Raw genomic sequence first — 20,217 nt, 5'->3', positions numbered from 1 at the left:
GGTTCTTATTTTATTCTTTGTTCAATGAAAGGAAGGTCTGCTTTATTTGGAAAACAAATTGGCTGCTTCTAGAACTTAGGATTTTATATAATACCTAATATTGCTAAAGACTACTATTTATTCAGGTTCCCTAATCTGTCAGACAATGTTCTAAGCAATCTAGCAGCAACCCTGGAAGTTATGTATGATAAGTTCTATTTTATATAAAGGAAACTACAATGTAGCAAAGCAAGGTGACTTTCTTTTTTTTACATGAAGTCTTGCTCTTGTCACCCAGGCTGGAGTGCAATGGTGCAATCTTGGCTCACTACAACCTCCACCTCCCAGGTTCAAGCAATTCTTCTGCCTCAGCCTCCCAAGTAGCTGGGATTACAGGTGCCTGCCACCACACCTGGCTAATCTTTGTGGTTTTTTTTGTTTGTTTTTTTTTTTAGTAGAAACGGGATTTCACCATGTTGGCCAGGCTGGTCTTGAACTCCTGACCTCAGGCAATCCGCCCACCTTGGCCTCCCAAACTACTGGGATTACAGGCGTGAGCCACCGTGTCCACCTGTGACTTTCTTTTTCCTCTCTGGTTTTTTTTTTTTGTTATTTTATTTATTTATTTTTTTTTAGACAGCGTGTTGCTCTGTCACCCAGGCTGGAGTGCAGTGGTGCCATCACAGCTCACTGCCGCCCAAACTCCCAGGCTCAAGTAATCCTCCTATCTCAGTCACCTGAGTGGCTGGGACTACAGGTGTAGGACACCACGTCCAGCTAATTTTTTTTTTTTTTTTTTTTTTGAGAGGCAAGATCTCACTATGTTGCCCAGGCTGGTCTCATGCTTCTGAGCTCAAGCAATCCCCCTATTTGGCCTCCAAAAGTTCCAGGATTACAGGTGTGAGCCACCACGCCTGGCCAGCCAGTTCTATTTGTCTCCAAATAATAATACAGAATGTTTATTGAATTTTTTATGTTAATCCCTCTATGTGTATTATTTCTTCTGAAATAAGAAAGAAAGATCCAGAAGAGCTATGAGACATGTCCAAGTCACATAGGGAGATTCAATAGTGCCTCCAGTTCCCAAAACCTTGTGTCTTTCTCGTCTGTGACACAAATGTTTCCATGGTACTGAAGCACTGGGGAGAAGTCAGCAAAAACCTTGGTCCTTGCTCTGAAGACAAGGTATGGGCTCTGGAGGCCAGGTGTGAGCTCTGGAGCTCTCTGGAGCCAGCTGCCTGGGTTTAAGTCCTGGCTCTGCACTCCCCTTGCTGTGTGATGCAGTGCGGGTTACTTACCCTCTCTGTACTTCCATCTCATCATCTGTAAATGGAGATGACAACAGTGTCTTCAAAGGGCTGTCGTGAGGATCATTCTAGTAAAAAAAAGTCAGTGACCTTTTATCAACAATGATTACTTCTTATTCTGGGAAGAAAAAGGATGTCATAGGAGTGAATGTTCTTATTTTCCTCAGAAAGAACTTGATGAGATTTCAGGTCACTAGGATTAGCTCAGGGAACAGTTAAGATACTAACTAAAGAAATTAGGGTAAGTAGCTAATTAAAGTCTTGAAAACACTACATAGAGATCAAGCCATGTCTGCAAATCCCAACTCCCAGCATCTCTAGGGTTCTGAATTTTCTGGAAACACTGCAAGAAAAGGACAAGAGAGAATTCTAAACTTAAGGGGGAGAGGGCAAGTTTATTTTATTTACTTTTGTAGAGATAAGGTCTCACTATGTTGCCCAGGCTGGTCTCAGACTCCTGGGCTCAAGCAATCCTCTTGCCTCAGCCTCCCAAAGTGCTGGGATTACAGGTGTGATCCGCTGTACCCAGCCTTTAATTTAATTTTATTTTATTTTATTTATTTTATTTAGAAGTTTAAATTGAAGAAATTAATTAAAGTTGGGTTTGTTTGAACTAAAGTATTAATAATTAGGCAACAGTACAAATAGTGATTTTAACGGAATGGCTGATATATACATGTGCGCCCTTCAAAGTTATATGACATAGACTCTTGGAAATAACTTTTAAAACCAAACTAGTGGATTGTGGTGATGGTGGCACTACATTGTGAATACACTCGATGCTGCTGAACTGTATACTGATAAATAATTTAAATGATTTTCAAAACTGAAGCCTATTCTTGTACATTCCTGTAGAGTTGTACAAGGGAGTTCACTTTTTTTTTATTTGAGACAGAGCCTTGCTCTGTCTCCCAGGCTGGAGTGCAGTGGTACGATCTCGGCTCACTGCAACCTCTGCCTCCCAGGTTCAAGCTATTCTCCTGCCTCAGCCTCCTGAGTAGCTAGAATTACACGCACGCACCCGGCTAATTTTTGTATTTTTAGCAGAGACGGGTTTCACCATGTTGGTCAGGCTGGTCTCGAACTCCTGACCTCGTGATCCACCTTCCTCGGGCTCCCAAAGTGCTGGGATTACAGGCGTGAGTCACTATGCGCCAGACCAGGAATTCACTCTTTTTTTCTCTTTTTTTTTTGAGACGGAGTCTCGCTCTGTTGCTCAGGCTGGAGTGCAGTGGCAAGATCTATAAGCTCCGCCTCCCAGGTTCAAGTGATTCTCCTGCCTCAGCCTCCCGAGTAGCTGGGACTATAGGCGCCTGCCACCATGCCCGGCTAATTTTTTGTATTTTTAGTAGAGACGGGGTTTCACCATGTTGGCTAGGATGGTCTCAATCTCCTGACCTCATGATCCACCCGCCTCGGCCTCCCAAAGTGCTGGGATTACAGGCATGAGCCACTGCACCCTGCCGGGAGTTCACTCTTAAAACACAGAATCTGCACATTCAAATGTCCAGCAAGACCCAGGTGTATTTGTCCATTCTCACACTGCTATAAAGATACTACCTGAGACTCGGTAATTTATAAAGAAAGGAGATTTGATTGACTCACAGTTCTGCATGACTGGGGAGGCCTCAGGAAACTTACAGTCATGGCGGAAGGCGAAGGGGAAGCAAGACACATCTTAAATGGTGGCAGGAGAGAAAAAGATGCTCTGTTGCCCAGCCTGGAGTGCAGTGGCACGATCTCGGTTCACCGCAACCTCCACCCACCGGGTTCAAGCAATTCTACCTCAGCCTCCAGAGTAACTGGGATCACAAGTGAGCACCATCACGTCCAGCCAATTTTCATATATTTAGTGGAGACAAGGTTTCACCATGTTGGCCAGGATGGTATTGAACTCCTGACCTCAAGTGATTTGCCCACTTTGGCCTCCCAAAGTGTTGGGATTACAGGTGTGAGCCACCATGCCCAACTGAAACTGCCACTTTTTTTTTTTGAGGTGGAGTCTCACTGTGTCACCCAGGCTGGAGTGCAGTGGTGGAGTCTCGGCTCACTGCAACCTCCGCCTCCCAGGTTCAAGAGATTCTCTTGCCTCAGCCTCTCGAGTAGCTGGGATTACAGGCATGTGCCACCACACTCGGTTAATTTTTCTATTTGTAGTAGAGATGGGGTTTCACCGTATTGGCCAGGCTGATGTTAAACTCCTGACCTTGTGATCTGCCTGCCTCGAGGCCTCCCAAAGTGCTGGGATTACAGGTGTGAGCCACTGCGCCCGGCCAGAAACTGCCACTTTTAAAACTATTAGCTCTTGTGAGAACTCCCTCACTATAACAAGAACAGTATGGGGAAACTGACCCCATGACTCAATCACCTCCCACCAGGCCCCTCCCTGACATGTGAGGATTACAATTCAAGATGAGATTTAGGTGGGGACCCAGAGCCAAACTATATCACTGGGCTTGTAAGTCACACACATTATACAATAATGAGTGATAGCAGATCAAAAAGCTATTATTGGGCCAGACACAGTAGCTCACGCCGGTAATCCCAGCACTTTCGGAGGTGAAGGTGGGTGGATCTCAAGGTCAAGAGTTCAAGATCAGCCTGGCCAATATGGTGAAACCCCATCTCTACTAAAACTGCAACAATTAGCTGGGTGTGGTGGTGGGCACCTGTAGCCCCAGCTACTCGGGAGGCTGATGCAGCAGAATAGCTTGAACCCAGTAGGTGGAGGTTGCAGTAAGCCGAGATCACGCCACTGCATTCCCGCCTGGGTGACAGAGCGAGACCTGTCTCAAAAAAACAACAAAAAAGGAGATATTAATGGCTGGGCACAGTGGCTTACGCCTGTAATCCCAACACTTAAAATCTGCAACTTTAACATACATTTGTGCTAGTAAAGTATCATTTTAAAGATTACTTTTAAAGTCAAAGTAGGACAAATTAGAGTAGTTCATTGCCTCTACTATTCGTGGAGTAATGATTTATATAGCTAAAGAAGAACTACGTGTGCTGAAACTCTGCTTTTCACTGATCGGGATAATTGTACATCACAAACTTGAGACACAGCTGTTCCCCAAAACTGCAGTGAAAGTGACCAAGAGGAAATAGGCAGCTCCCTGGTCACAGGCTGAGTGAGCTCTCCTGAGATGTCATCCTAACCCTGGAAGCTCGGTGGTCCATTCGGGAAGTCTTCAAAGCCGCATTAATGAATTCTTAAATGGGAATGACAATAGTGCAATTTTAAAAACAAATGAGGCTCGGGCATGGTGACTCACGTCTGCAATCCCAATGCTTTGGGAGGCCAAGACGGGTGGATCACCTGAGGTCAGGAGTTTGAGACCAGCCTGGCCAATCTGGCGAAACTCCATCTCTATTACAAATACAAAAAGTAGCTGGGGGTGGTGGCAGGCGTCTGTAATCCCAGCTATAATCCCAGCCACTTGGGAGGCTGAGGCAGGAGAATCACTTGAACCTGGGAGGCGGAGGTTGCAGTGAGCCAAGATCACGCCACTGCACTCCATCCTGGGTGAGAGAGTAAGATTCTGTCTCATAAAACAAAAAAACAAGAAAACAAAACAAACAAATGAGGAGGGAGAGTTTTGCAATTTAATTTCCAAATTGAAAAGAGTTCCTCCTTTTTTCTCTCTTTTTTCTCTCTTTCTTCCTTGCTCACTCTTTCTCTTCTTTCTACTGATTTTTAATTTCTCTGTGGCAACAAGATAAAAGCACATTTACTTAGGATTATTTAATTTCACTGGGGTTGTAAGAGGTTCTCTGGATAATGGGGGATTCATACGGCTCTCTTGTTTTTCATTGCCAGTGCTGTATGATTTGGGGGTGATTCTATAAACCAACGTTTGTCATTTAATTTCACCTTGTGCTTAGGTTGGACAGATTAAATAAAGGTAATGTAAAATGAAAATAGTGTTGGGGGCTTGTTCCTAGTCTAGAATCAAGGGTGTCTTTGGAAAGAACTTGAAGCCCTGCCTTGTCCTATGGTAGAAGCTTCTGGGAAAAACATCAAAGGGGCATTTGCTGAAGAGGTGGGGGTGAGGAACACAACAAATCTCATTGCTCTCAGGAGGAACATAAGGTTCTATTTACCTGATACTGCACTGATCTCACCTGCCCACGGAGGTGGGTTCACAGCCTGACTGTCAAACCTATTGAATAATCAGGAAAAGGAACCAACAGCATGAGAATACCGACCTATGTGGTGAAGAAATTCAAAGCCCCTTTCTGTACTTCCCCACCCTGAACCTTCTCCTTTAGGTTGAACTGGGAACAAAGGTAAAGGTACTCCACTCCCAAGCAGGTGGGCTGATCAGGATAAGCCAAACGCTAGGAAATTTTATTGGCCCACATCCTTGTGCTGGAATCTTCCAGGGAGTTACAGGTGGCAGTGGGTGTGGATTCTTCATTTCCCTGAGGCCACTTTTTAAGCAAACTCAGCCTTCTTTTCTGTAACTAGAGAAAACGTCTATGGTAGTTATTTAGCATTCACTATGTAGGGCACTGTTCTTCTCCCGTGGGATAGATACCATTATTATCATCCCCCTTTTATAAGTGAGGGAATTGGGGCCACAAAGAAATGGAGTTGGCCGGGCGCGGTGGCTCAAGCCTGTAATCCCAGCACTTTGGGAGGCCGAGGCGGGCGGATCACGAGGTCAGGAGATCACGACCATCCTGGCTAACATGGTGAAACCCTGTCTGTACTAAAAAATACAAAAAACTAGCTGGGCCAGGTGGCGGGCGCCTGTAGTCCCAGCTACTCGGGAGGCTGAGTCAGGAGAATGGCATGAACCCGGGAGGCGGAGCTTGCAGTGAGCCGAGATCCGGCCACTGCACTCCAGCCTGGACGACAAAAAAAAAAAAAAAAAAAGAAATGGAGTTGCTAAAAGTTACAGAGCAGTAACGCAGAGCCACGTCATCCGGCTCCTAAGTCGGGGACCCTAACCACTGTGCTGTATAGGAGGTCACCACACTTTACTGAAATTACTTTTAAAGTGTTTCTCCAGACCCAGGCGCAGTGGCTCACAGCTGTAATTCTAGCATTTGGGAAGCTGAGGCAGAAAGATCGCTTGAGGCTAGGAGTTCAAGACCAGCCTGGGCAACATAGTGAGACCCCATCTCTACAAAAAAAAAAAAAAAAAAAGTGAAAAAGAAAGTGTTTCTCCCAGTAAATTATCATGTCAGCGTCTTTGTCTGTCTTTCACTGCTGAGCCCCAGAAGCCATCACAGTGATGACTCATCATAGAATGAATAAATAAGGCCTAGAACAGAAACTCCAGGCCTGAGGCAGAAAGTTCCCAGGTTCTCTCTCACCAGCTCCTTTCTGAGCTTCTGAGTTTAAGGGAGTGCTCCTCTTCAAATTAGCCAGGGAAGACCAAGGACTCAGCATTGGCCTAGGAATACGAGCAGAGTGTACATCGCAGCCAGCCTGTGCTCAGGCCTTTCGGGGACACTTGGTTTAAAGGAGCTCTCCCTCCAGGTCCAGCCAAGCTTCAAGCTGGGAGCACCAAGGCTGACAGTCGAACTCCAGTGCACACTAAGTATTTCTCTTTTTAGATCCTCCTTCTTTATTCTCTGCACACATTGCCCCTTCCAGGATCTCTTAGTGGACGGGTGGCTGAATTTAAGTGCTCTCATTTTAAGGTCAAAATACCATCTCTTAAGTCTCTTTTAATACTGCTCTTTGAAAATCTCCAACATAACTTCTTTCAAATAAATTTTTCATACCAGTATATAAAGTATTCACAATAATGAAAACACTCATCATTCCCCTTCCCTAATTAATTTTTTTTCTATAATGCTTATCACTATGTAATATATATATATATTTTTGAGACAGAGTCTTGTTCTCTTGCCCAGCTGGAGTGCAGTGGCACGATCTTGGTGCACTGCAACCTCTGCCTCCTGGGTTCAAGCAATTCTCCTGCCTCGGCCTCCCAAGTAGCTGGGATTACAGGCACCCACCACCATGCCCGACTAATTTTTGTATTTTTAGTAGAGATGGGTTTTCGCCATGTTGGTCAGGCTAGTCTCGAACTCCTGACCTTGTGATCCGCCCACCTTGGCCTTCCAAAGTGCTGGGATTACAAGTGTGAAGCACCATGCCTAGCTTTTTTTTTTTTTTTTTTTTTTGAGAAGGTGTCTCCCTCTGTCACCCAGGCTAGAGTACAGTGGCACGATCTCGGCTCACTGCAAGCTCCGCCTCCCAGGTTCAGGCCATTCTCCTGTCTCAGCCTCCCAAGTAGCTAGGACTACAGGCGCCTGCCACCAAGCCCGGCTAATTTTTTGTATTTTTAGTAGAGACGGGGTTTCACCATGTTAGCCAGGATGGTCTCGAACTCCTGACCTCGTGATCTGCCCGTCTCGGCCTCCCAAAGTACTGGGATTACAGGCGTGAGCCACCGCGCCCAGCCTTTTTTTTTTTTTTTTTGAGACAGAATCTCGCTCTGTCACCCAGGCTGGAGTGCAGTGGCGCGATCTTGGCTCACTGAAACCTCTGCCTCCCAGGTTCAAGTGATTCTCCTGCCTCGACCTCCTGAGTATCTGGGACTACAGGCCTGCACCACCACACCTGGTTAATTTTTTATCTTTATAGAGACGTAGTTTCACCATGTTGGCCAGGTTGGTCTCAAACTCCTGACCTCAAGTGATCTGATCTTCCTGCCTCAGCCTCCCAAAGTGCTGGGATTACAGGCATGAGCCACTGTGTCCAGCCACCATGTAATATATTATATGTTGTTATATTTAATTTATGTATTAGCTGTCCCCTCCCCCCTGACTAGAATGTGTGTTCTACAGGGGCAGTAGTTTGTGTCTATTTGGTTCATAGCTATATGCTAAGCCTCAGAACAGTGTCTGGCACGTAAGAGTCATTCCATTACTATTTGCTAAGTGAATGATCTGTGTAAATTATGTAGCACAGCCCTGTGTTCCTTCAGTAGTGTTTACAATGTACTACAATATACTTTGTACACTGTTTACTACGTTTAATAAAAATAAGTTTAAAAAACTAAGATGTTTGGGGAAAATATTTACAAAGATGAGATAGTCCAAGGCAGGAATGGGAGGTGACTACAAAGGACACACAGTTTTTAAGAAAGGGACACAAATGTCCTAGATGTGGATTGTGTTGCTAGCTGCACAGGCCTATGAATATATTAAAAACATGAAATTGTACACTTAAAGTAGGTGAATTTTATGATATGTGAATTATTTCTTTTTCTTTTTCTTTCTTTTTTTTTTTTAGACAGGGTCTCATTCTGTCACCCAGGCTGGAGTACAGTGGGGCAATCACAACTCAATGCAGCCTCAATCTCCCAGGCTCAAGTGATCCTCCCACCTCAGCTTTCCGCATGAGCAGCTGGGACTATAGGCACACACCACCACACTGGTTAATTTTTGCTTTTTTTTTTTTTTTGAGACGGAGTCTTGCTCTGTCACCAGTCAGGCTGGAGTGCAGTGGCGCAATCTCGGCTCACTGCAATCTCCGCCTCCCAGGTTCAAGCGATTCCCCTGCCTCAGCCTCCCAAGTAGCTGAGACTACACGTGCGCACCACCACGCCCGGCTAATATTTTGTATTTTGGTAGAGACGGGGTTTGACCACGTTGGCCAGGATGGTCTTGATCTCCTGACCTCGTGATCCGCCCACCTCGGCCTCCCAAGGTGCTGGTATTACAGGCGTGAGCCACTGCGCCCGGCCTAATTTTTGTATTTTTTTGTAGAGATGGGGTTTCACTGTGTTGCTCAGGCCGGTTTCAAACTCCTGGCCTCAAGGGATCCGCCCACCTCGCCCTCCCAAAGTGCTGAGACCAAAGGCGTGAAGCACACCTGGCCAAATTATTTCTAATATAAAGCTGTTAAAATTTTAATAATATAGGCCGGGCGCGGTGGCTCACGCCTGTAATCCCAGCACTTTGGGAGGCCGAGGCGGGTGGATCACAAGGTCAGGAGATCGAGACCACGGTGAAACCTCGTCTCTACTAAAAATACAAAAAATTAGCCGGGCGCGGTTGTGGGCGCCTGTAGTCCCAGCTACTCGGGAGGCTGAGGCAGGAGAATGGCGGGAACCCGGGAGGCGGAGCTTGCAGTGAGCTGAGATCCGGCCACTGCACTCCAGCCTGGGCGACAAAGCGAGACTCCGTCTCAAAAAAAAAAAAAAAAAAAAAAAAAATTTAATAATAGGACCTATTCAGTTCTGCTGACTCCAAAAAAACTGCTGACTTCTTATCTACGTTAACTTTGTTAACAACTAATGGCTTCTGGGTAATAGATGTGGTATCAGATGGTCATTTCCAGTCCATTACCCAGTAGAGACCAGGACCACTTCCCTGAGCTTGGCCTCCAACTTCAGCAGTTATTTTAATCCACCTTTTTGGAAATTGACAAAAACCCAAAATGACTACATGAGTAACTACTTCCTGTCAAAAAGCAAAGTAAGTCTCTGTCTATGAAGACATCCCTTGGATGGAAAGATGTCCTTTTAAAATCACGAGAAATCATGAAGCTGACCCAAGGGACCCAGTAATAATACCTGTCACTCAGATATTATACCAGTCTCAAGGTTTGTTATTCAACAAGTTAGTGGAGAGAGACACCCTGGAGAGAAACTACCAGGACTTTTTCTTCTTTGATAGCATGTTAAATGCCTATGTAGATTTCTCATGAATTGCACAGTTCATTTTAATAGACTCACTTTCAATTTAACCACTGCTAAGAGTTGATAAATCATCACATATATTACACGCACAGGTACAGCATTGCATATCCCACCACTGATATTTGAGAATCCACTAAATGTAATATGCTTTTTCATTCAATGTTTTCTCAAAAGAAAAACTGAAATCTACAAGCACTTAGGCTATTCCAGACAGCTCTTCGGGATAAGGATGTGTTTGGGTATGTTACAATTTTCTGGGACGTGCTGTGTTTTTATCTGATGTTTTATGAAAGTTCAGTTTCATAAAATCTCTCTGAAAAGAGTGCTATGTGTCTTGTGATCACAACCACACAGACACTCAATGCTGCCCTGGAGGCCTGGACGGTCACAAGTCCCGCTGTAAAAGCAACTCATGATGACTTATGGCCTCAGGCTGTCGCTAATTAAGAATTTCAATTAAAATAGGCAACACTGGCTACAGCTCCAGTGTTGGCCTTTTTCAGGCTATTGATGTTCACAGCTTGTGAGGGCATTGCTGTTTTAGAATTGTGGGAAGAACAAAAATTAATTTACTGGTCATTTTTCTTTCCCTTTAGTGTCAAGACAATTGCAGGAATTGGGACTAGACTTCTTGGCTTTCTATTTCATTTTTAGCTTTTACATTCATACGGGGTTAGCAGCTGTAAACCTTTTGAAGTGTCTCACTATTGTTCTCATGAGAAGTGAGGCAATGTAAGCATAACCATTGAAGGCTGTCTCTCTCTGCTGTTCTCCAAAGATATTCCACTAGTTTGTATTGAGAGTGACCATCATGTTAAAGGATGTAATTTAAATCACATCACCTTTCCCCATAGAAGTTAACTACAACCTCCCAATTAAGCATAACAGAAAGATCAATCATGTTTGCTGAATCCCCTGACTGAGTGATTGATGGATTATTTTCCCCTCGTCGTGAGGCGCAAAACTAGGGCCTGGAGGTGGGGACTATAAGGCTGATTCACACTTCAGCTATAACAGGAAATATCCTCTCCATAGGGCATACACTGAGTAAATGACTTTGTAACTACTTCATCCTCTTCATTTACATAGGGCATACCCCTAGTAGAGGGCATTTAAACTCACAAAAACTCTGTAACAGGGCTTTTGACCCACTATGCTCAGACCCACACTGTGGAGTGTACTTTCATTTTCAATAAAACCCTTCATTCCTTCCTTGTTTGTTTGTGCGTTTTGTCCAATTCTTTGTTCTAGATGCCAAGAACCGAGACACCCTCCACCATTAAAGGTCTCGTTTGAAATAGGATGTTCCAGTGTCCAAGAGGAATCCTTTAAGAGGCAGTCATTAACGTACGCTAGCTTCCTTACTCATCACAACTTATAAAACACTAAGTGTGCTTAACCTCTGGTATATGAATAAGACTACGTGCCCCAAAATTATGTGCCGAGTGATATGGTTTGGCTGTGTCCCCACCCAAGTGTCATCTTGAATTGTAGCTCCCACAATTCCCATGTGTCATGGGAGGGACCCAGTGGGAGATAATTGAATCATGGGGGCTGGTCTTTCCCATGCTGTTCTCATGATAGTGACTAAGTCTCACAAGATCTGATGTATTTTTTTTTTTTAAGATGAAGTCTCCTCTGTCACCCAGGCTAGAGTACAGTGGTGAGATCTCAGCTCACTGCAACCTCTACCTCCTGGGTTTAAGCAATTCTCCTGCCTCAGCCTCCCAAGTAGCATGGAGGCCCTGTCACCATGCCCAGCTAATTTTTTTTTTTTTTTTTTTTTTTTTAGTAGAGATGGGGTTTCTCTGTGTTAGCCAGGATGGTCTTGATCTCCTGACCTTGTGATCCACCCACCTCGGCCTCCCAAAGTACTGAGATTACAGGCATGAGCCACTGCACCCAGCCCTAGATCTGATGGTTTTATAAAGGGGAGTTCCCCTGCACAAGCTCTCTCTTGCCTGCTGCCATGTACGACGCCCCTTGCTCTTCCACCATGATTGTGAGGCCTCCCCGGCCAAGTGGAACTGTGAGTCAATTAAACCTCTTTCCTTTGTAAATTACCCAGTGTCAGGTATGTCTTTATTAGAAGCATCAAAATGGACTAATACACTGAATTTTGTATGTGGTACCTTTTTCTGGGAAATGGGGTCTATGGCTTTCATCAGATAATAAAAAGAACTTGCAAACCATTAAAGTTAGGAACTAGTTTGAGGATAGGCAAACAGCAAGGCTACCTCTTGGAGCTTCCTCTGGGACCTCATCACTCCAAACCAAACAGGGGTGAAGGCTATCTGGATAAATGATGGTGGGGCCAGACCGTCATCTGTCTCACTGGTTTACAGCTTCCGTATAGCCCTTTTATCCATTGGGCAATGTTTCTCTGCTCAACCAGCCCTCACTCTAAGTCATGGGAAACACACAGTTCAGAAAAATGAAGCCGCTCAAGAGCCCTGACTTGATGAACAACTTCAGATAATACACACCTTGTTCCTTGGGTTTTTGTCTTTTGCTTTTTTGGAGACAGGGTCTCGCTCTGTCATCCAGGCTGGAATGCAGTGTCGCAATCGCTCACAGCAGCCTCGGCCTTCCAGACGCAAGCAATCCTTCTGCCTCAGCCTCTTGCACAGCTGAGACTAACAGTGTGCATCACCATGCCTGGCTAATTTTAAAATTTGGGGGTGTGTGTGTTGGGATTACAGGCGTGAGCCACTATGCCTGACCCATGTAATTATTCTAGTCCTTTTATTTCTTCATCTGAGAATAATATATACTTTGTAGAGGTGCTACAAAAGATTAAGTGTGACAATGTACATAAAGCTCCTAGCATACAATCTGGCACTTAATAAGGGCTCACAAAGGCTAGACATTAATTTTAACTTCCAGCCCATTCCACGTATTGAGCCCTATTCCAATTTAGGTATCACCCTGCTTCTTCCCCTAGAACAGCTCCACCCATCCTTCTTGCCACCTGCTCTTTTCTTGTCTGATCTTGACTCCTTTTCAGCTGTGGGCTTCCATGTAACTTCCTTGGAAAAGCCTTTCTAGGATCTCTTGTCTAGATCAGGTTGCTCATAATGATAATCTATGGTCATGTAATATCTTGCCATGTTTCTTCTATAGAACTACAAACAAAAGCATTTGTTTACTGCTGGTTATGTCCCTTTTCCTCTCCTCCACTATAAATTCACTGAGGGCAGAAGTGAAGTCTTCTGAATTGTCTCCCCAGCAGCGAGCAGGGTGTCCGGCATTTAGTGTTTGCTTAATAATTACTGGTTGCAAGAATAAGTGAATGAATCAATGAATCCACTCTTATGAAGACATGGCAAGTGTGTGAGTCTTAGCTTGTATCTTCCAATTGTCCCTTACATGCTTTTCCCCAGGTATTCAGGGAGCATTATTTTCCCGTTTGGAGTTAAGACAGTCGATGCTGAACATTCATTAAAAAAAAAAAAAATCACATTCAACATAAATATTTGTTTGTTTTAAGTCAGTCCGGTGTGTTTTATTTTCTTTGTCCTTACAAAGGTTTTGTGGACATTAATAATAAACGGACACAGATGAGCAACAGGGGACCTTCCTGCCCACATGCACAGGCACAAGGCTGTGCATCTGACAGCCGCAGGACCTGCCCCCTGGGGAATGTCTGCAGGATGTTATGACCCCCAAGCTTAATGCGCGGTGGGGATTTTTGTCCACTGCTTCTGAGTCTGTAACCCAATAACCATCTGAGCTTGTGATGAGAGATTTTTTCACTGGGTCCAACTCTTAGGGCTATAATCAGGTTAGAGAAATTCTGTAAATGGCCCAAAGCTAAAACTAAAAATAGACTAGAGCTTTGTGTATGCCATCAGCACATGACCCTGACAAGACAGTCAGTGGCTCTTTGCCGCTTTCCTTAGCTTAATTGTTTCTTTCACTTTGAAGAATGCACTTATTTGGCTGGGCACGGTGGCTCACGCCTGTAATCCCAGCACTTTGGGAGGCTGAGGCGCGCGGATCCCAAGGTCAGGAGATGGAGACCATCCCGGCTAACACGGTGAAACCCCATCTCTACTAAAAAATACAAAAAATTAGCTGGGCGAGGTGGCGGGCACCTGTAGTCCCAGCTACTCGGGAGGCTGAGGCAGGAGAATGGCATGAACCCGGGAGGCGGAACTTGCAGTGAGCCGAGATCGAGCCACTGCACTCCGGCCTGGGAGACAGAGCAAGACTCCATCTCAAAAAAAAAAAAAAAGAAAAAGAAAGAAAAGTACTTATTTTTGACTGAGCGTCGTGGGAGCGGTGGCTCACACCTATAATCCCAACACTTTGGGAGGCCGAGGTAGGTGGATTGTCTGAAGTCAAGAGTTCCAGAGCAGCCTGACCAACATGGTGAAACCCCATCTCTACTAAAAACACAAAAAACAAAAACAAAAAAAAAGCCAGGTGTGGTGGTGCGGCACCTACAGTCCCAGCTACTCAGGAGGCTGAGACAGGAGAATTGCTTGAACCCAGGAGGCGGAGGTTGCAGTGAGCTGAGATCATGCCTCTGCACTCCAGCCTGAGTGGCAGAGTGAGACTCCATCTCAAAAAAGAAAAAAAAAATGTACTTTTTTTTCCTAGATAGAAACGTAGGAGTAACATACTAAATGAATACTTGGTTCCTTATCCTTCTAGAAATAGTCCTTTTTTTTTTTTTTTTTTTTTGAGACGGAGTCTCGCTCTGTCACCCAGGCTGGAATACAGTGGCCAGATCTCAGCTCACTGCAAGCTCCGTCTCCCAGGTTTATGCCATTCTCCTGCCTCAGCCTCCCGAGTAGCTGGGACTACAGGCGCCCGCCACCTCGCCCGGCTAGTTTTTTGGATTTTTAGCAGAGACGGGGTTTCACCGTGTTAGCCAGGATGGTCTCGATCTCCTGACCTCGTGATCCGCCCGTCTCGGCCTCCCAAAGTGCTGGGATTACAGGCTTGAGCCACCGCGCCCGGCCCTTTTTTTTTTTAAAGACAGGGTCTCACTATGTTGCACAGGCTGGTTTTGAATTCCTGGGCTCAAGCAATCCTCCAACCTTGGCCTCCCAAAGTGCTGGTATTACAAGCATGAGCCACCACACCTGTCTAGGAATAGTCTTCATCCAAGATCTATCCACAAACCCCTCAAGAAATAGCTCTCCTCTCACCTACACAAAAAGTTATTTTGAAACTTCGTCAGGTAGTATTTTACTAATTTAGCCTATATAGGAATAATGGATAATGTAGATATTAAAAAATCCATTTGGGCTATAAATTATGCTTGTAATCTCAGCACTTTGGGAGGCCTAGGCAGGTAGATCGCCTGAGCCCAGCAGTTTGAGACCAGCCTGGGCAACATGGCAAGACACTGTCTCTGCAAAAAATCAAAAAATTAACCAGGCATGGTGGCAGGCACAAGGTCCCAGCTACCTGGGAGGATGAGGTGGGAGCAGTCGAGGCTGCAGTGAGCTGTGACTGCACCACTACGTTCCAGATTGGGTGACACAGTGAGACCCTCTCTCAAAAATAAATAAATAAATTGGCCCGACACAGTGACTCACGTCTGTAATCCCAGCACTTTGGGAGGCCGAGGCAGGTGGATTGCCTGAGTCTAAGAGTTTGAGACCAGCAAAACCCCGTCTGTACTTAAAAAAAAAAAAAAAAAAAAAAGGCCAGGCTTGGTGGCCTGTGCTTATAGTCCCAGCTACCCAGAAGGCTGAGGTGGAGGAATCACCTGAGCCCGGGAGGTCGAAGCTGCAGTGAACCAAGATTGCACCACTGCACTCCACCCTGGGCAACTGGAGTGAGACCCCATCTCAAAAAAGTAAATAATGAAATATGTAATCCCAGCACTTTGGGAGGCCGAGACGGGCGGATCACGAGCTCAGGAGATCGAGACCATCCTGGCTAACACGGTGAAACCCCGTCTCTATTAAGAAATACAAAAAACTAGCCGGGCGAGCTGGCGGGCGCCTGTAGTCCCAGCTACTTGGGAGGCTGAGGCCGGAGAATGGCGTGAACCCGGGAGGCGGAGCTTGCAGTGAGCTGAGATCCGGCCACTGCACTCCAGCCTGGGCGACAGAGCGAGACTCCATCTCAAAAAAAAAAAAAAAAAAAAAAAAGAAAGAAAAAAATAAGGTTAGGTACAGTGAGTGGCACGGCCAGGCTTGGTGGCATGTGCTTGCAGCCCCAGCTACCTGGGAGGCCGAGGCACAAGAATCACTTGAACCCGGGAGACGGAGGTTGCAGTGAACTGGGATCATGCCACTGTACTCCAGCCTGGGTGACAGAGCCAGACTCTGTCTCAATAAATAAATAAATAAATAATAAAAATAGAAAATGTTTTTAAAGATGGGATCTTGCTATGCTGCTCAGGCTGACCCTGAACTTCTGGGCTTAAGAGATTTCTGGGCTCAAGAGATTCCCTCCACCTCAGCCTCTCAAGTAGCTGGAACTATAGATGTGCACCATCACTCCCATCTCACATGTTGATAAATTTAATCACTAAGTCCATGACTTATTCTAGATTGTTCTCATGTGCTACTAACATGCTTCTATTCAGATTCAGCACTGGGGAGTGTTGTAGAGAATAAGATTATTGGCTGGGTGTGGTGGCTCACGCCTGTAATTACAGCACTTTGGGAAGCCAGAGGGTGGATCATTTGAGGTCAGGAGTTCGAGACCAGTCTGGCCAACATGCTGAAACCACATCTCTACTAAAAATACAGAAAAAATAGCTGGGTGGGGTGGTAGGAGCCTGTAATTCCAGATATTCGGGAGGCTGAGGCAGGAGAATTGCTTGAACCCAGGAGGCGAAGGTTGCGGTGAGCCGAGATTGCACCACTGCACTCTAATCTGGGTGACGGAATGAAACTCTGTCTCAAAAAAGAAAACAAAAGAGAGAATAAGACTGTCTTTGGAAAACTCTACTTTCTGCATTCTTTTTCTTGAAGCTTTTACTCTTCCCAAGGCTCTTCCTGGGCAGTGAAATTGATTCAATAAACTGATTTAAAGAAGATACTAATGCTAAATCTAGGTGTTAATAAGTAAAACTATACATCACAGTCATAATGGATATTACTCCCTTCTCCAAGGTTTCACTTTCCACAGTTTCTGTTTGGATTTTATTGTCTTTTTGTTTGTTTATTTTGTTTGAGACAGGGTCTCACTCTGTCTCCCAGGCTGGAGTGCAGTGGCATGAGTATGACTCAGTGCAGCCTCCACCTCCTGGGCTCAAGTGATCCTCCTACCTCAGCCTCCCAAGTAACTGGGACCAGAGGCACGTGCCACCACATCCAGCTAATTTTTGTATTTTTTTTTTTTTTGAAGAGACAGGGTTTTGCCATGTTGTCCAGGCTGGTCTCAAGCTCCTGGGTTCAAGAGATCCCCTCGTCTCAGCCTCCCAAGGTGCTGGGATTAGTGAGCCACGGCTCCCAGCCAGTTTCTGTTATCTGTGGTCAATCAGCATTGTCATGGCTCAGCGATCCTCCTTCTGACACGCAGTGAAAAGGTGAATAGTAGTCAATGCTGCGTTACAATGCCTAGGTCACTCACCTCACTTCATCTTATCACATAGACATTGTATCATCTTACACCATCACAAAAAAAAATGGAGTATAGTACAACAAGATATTTTGAGAGAGACCACATTTATATAACTTTTATAACAATATTTTATTATTGTTGATCTTTTCTTTTTTTTTTTATTTTTTGAGATAGAGTCTTGCTCTGTCGCCCAGGCTGGAGTGCAGTGGTGTGATCTCGGCTCACTGCAACCTCCGCCTCCCAGGTTCAAGTGATTCTTCTGCCTCAGCCTCCTGGGTAGCTGGGACTACAGGCACACACCACCACACCTGGCTAATTTTTGTATTTTTAGTAGAAATGGGGTTTCGCCATGTTGGTCAGACTGCTCTCGAACTCCTGACCTCAGGCGATCCACCTGCCTTGCTCTCCCAAAGTGCTGGGATTATGGGCATGAGCCACCACAATGGGCCTGTTGATCTCTTACTATGACTAATTTATAAATTAAATTTATTTTAAGTCTGTATATATAGGGAAACAAAATAGTATAAATAGCACTTGGTACTATCCACAGCTTCAGGCATCCACTGGGGGTCTTGGAACTTGTCCCCCACAGACAAGAGGAGACTATCTTCATTTAAGAGAGAATGTCTACACAAGGCAATGCTCTGAAATCACAACTATTCAACAGTGGAATTTCATGCACTTTACGTATATCACTGAGGTAGAAATATGGAACCTAAAGGTGTTTTTACCAGAGTAGCTTAAGCTATATAAAGCAGTTCTCTTTACACTGTAGTGATTGTCCAATGACTCCACATTTCAAACCCGGAAGTACACTCAGCTTTGTAAACCATCTGGTAGAGTAGAAGTTCTCCCAATGGACCTCCACTTAACCAACTCATTTGGGTTAAGCAACACTCTTCAATTTATCTGTAAGGCAAATCGACTGAGACTCACAACATGCTGAAAGCTTGAAATTAATAGGCTTCCCTCTGGTACACGACAAACATAGGTAACTTTGATAAGCACGGAGTCACCTATCAGACTCGGTCTGTGCTTATCAAAGTCAGTTGTTTGTTCTCAAATATTTTTATATGAAACAGACTTGTTATTTTAACTAAGAATTTAATTAAACTAATTAACCATTATGAAAACTAATTAAATAAGAGCGCAAAAAGAAAGAGAATTGCTTTTTCTAAGAAACTACAGTTGACTACTTTACAAAGATGGAATAAAAGTAACTAACAACTGCTGTCAAAGTAAATTTGGGTGAAAGAACCATACATGACTCAAGGTGGACTGCGTCATGAAAATCTAGAAGAATTATGTACTTTGATTGCTTCACAAATTCTTTGAATTCTCCTTTGTAATAAAGAAACTAAAGTTAGAATTCACAGATAGTATGCTGGAGGATGTCAGTTATTGAAGAAAGACGATGCTGTATTCCAATTAGTGGGCCCAAACCTTATAGGAAAAAAAAAAAAAAATCCTTGGCCCTACATCAAAAGATTAACAAAGGAATGTAGATGTAAGTATTTTAAGTCAAATGGATTTTTCTGTATTGTTTTATGAAACAGGGTCTTGCTCTGTTACCCAGGCTGGAGTGCAGTGGCGCAAACACAGCTCACTGCAGCCTCAAACTCCTATGCTTAACAGATCCTCCTGCTTCAGCCTCCTGTGTAGCTGGGACCACATGGGTGTACCACCATGCCTGGCTACTTTTTTTAATTTTTATTTTTGTAAAGACGGGGATCTCATCATATTGCTTGGGCTGGTCTCAAGCTCCTGGGCTCAAGCAATCTTCCTGCCTTGGCCTCCCCAAGTACTGGGATTACAGGCATGAGCCACCACCACACCCAGACTAAGTCAAAATGTTTTAAAAGAAATTGCATCACTTTTTTTTTTTTTTTTTTTTTTTGAGATGGGAGTCTCACTCTGTCTCCCAGGCTGGAGTACAGTGGCGCGATCTTGGCTCACTGCAAGCTCCGCTTCATGGGTTCACGCCTTTCTCCTGCCTCAGCCTCCCAAGTAGCTGGGACTACAGGGGCCCACCACCACGCCCGGCTAATTTTTTCTCTGTGTTAGCCAGGATGGTCTCGATCTCCTGACCTCGTGATCCGCCCACCTCGGCTTCCCAAAGTGCTGGGATTACAGGCTTAAGCCACTGCGCCTGGCCGAAATTGTGTCACTTTTTAAAAAGAGATTCCTTTCTATGGTCCACTTCTTAAATTAAATGAACAGCCTCTGGTTTCAGGTGACAGTCTCAATCTCATCAGAAGAGAGGTCCTATAAACTCCTTAAACCTGTCATCAACCCAGTACCCATGACAGCCATTCTCCTGAGCTGGCTGTAGGCCCTGTCCATTTCCTTTTTACCATTTTTCTCACATTCCCAATCTCCAAAAAGAGGAAAGGATAGGGAGAGACTTTTGATGACTTCATTCCCATAAGGTGTGACTCAGCTACTGTCACGTCATTCCAGACAAACAAGGATGCTTTGGAGTGGAGGACCAAGGAAGAGGAAGTAACCACACCCAGTGGATGGGGAAGACCAGCTGATTTGGAAGGGAAGTGAGGAAGAGGATAAATAAAGAAGTTGGGGGGGGAAAAAAAAGGGGGACCCAGGCACGCTCAAATGCAAAAGCAGAGATTTAATGAAAAGCATGAGCGACTGTGATTAGAAACTGAGAAAGAAAATAGTTATATATATATATATATTTTTTTTTTTTTTTTTTTTTTTTTTTTTTT

This window comes from Theropithecus gelada, chromosome 6 (assembly GCF_003255815.1).
Source record: "Theropithecus gelada isolate Dixy chromosome 6, Tgel_1.0, whole genome shotgun sequence".
NCBI classification, from domain to species: Eukaryota; Metazoa; Chordata; class Mammalia; order Primates; family Cercopithecidae; genus Theropithecus; species Theropithecus gelada.
Note: the sequence above shows the minus strand (reverse complement) of the source record.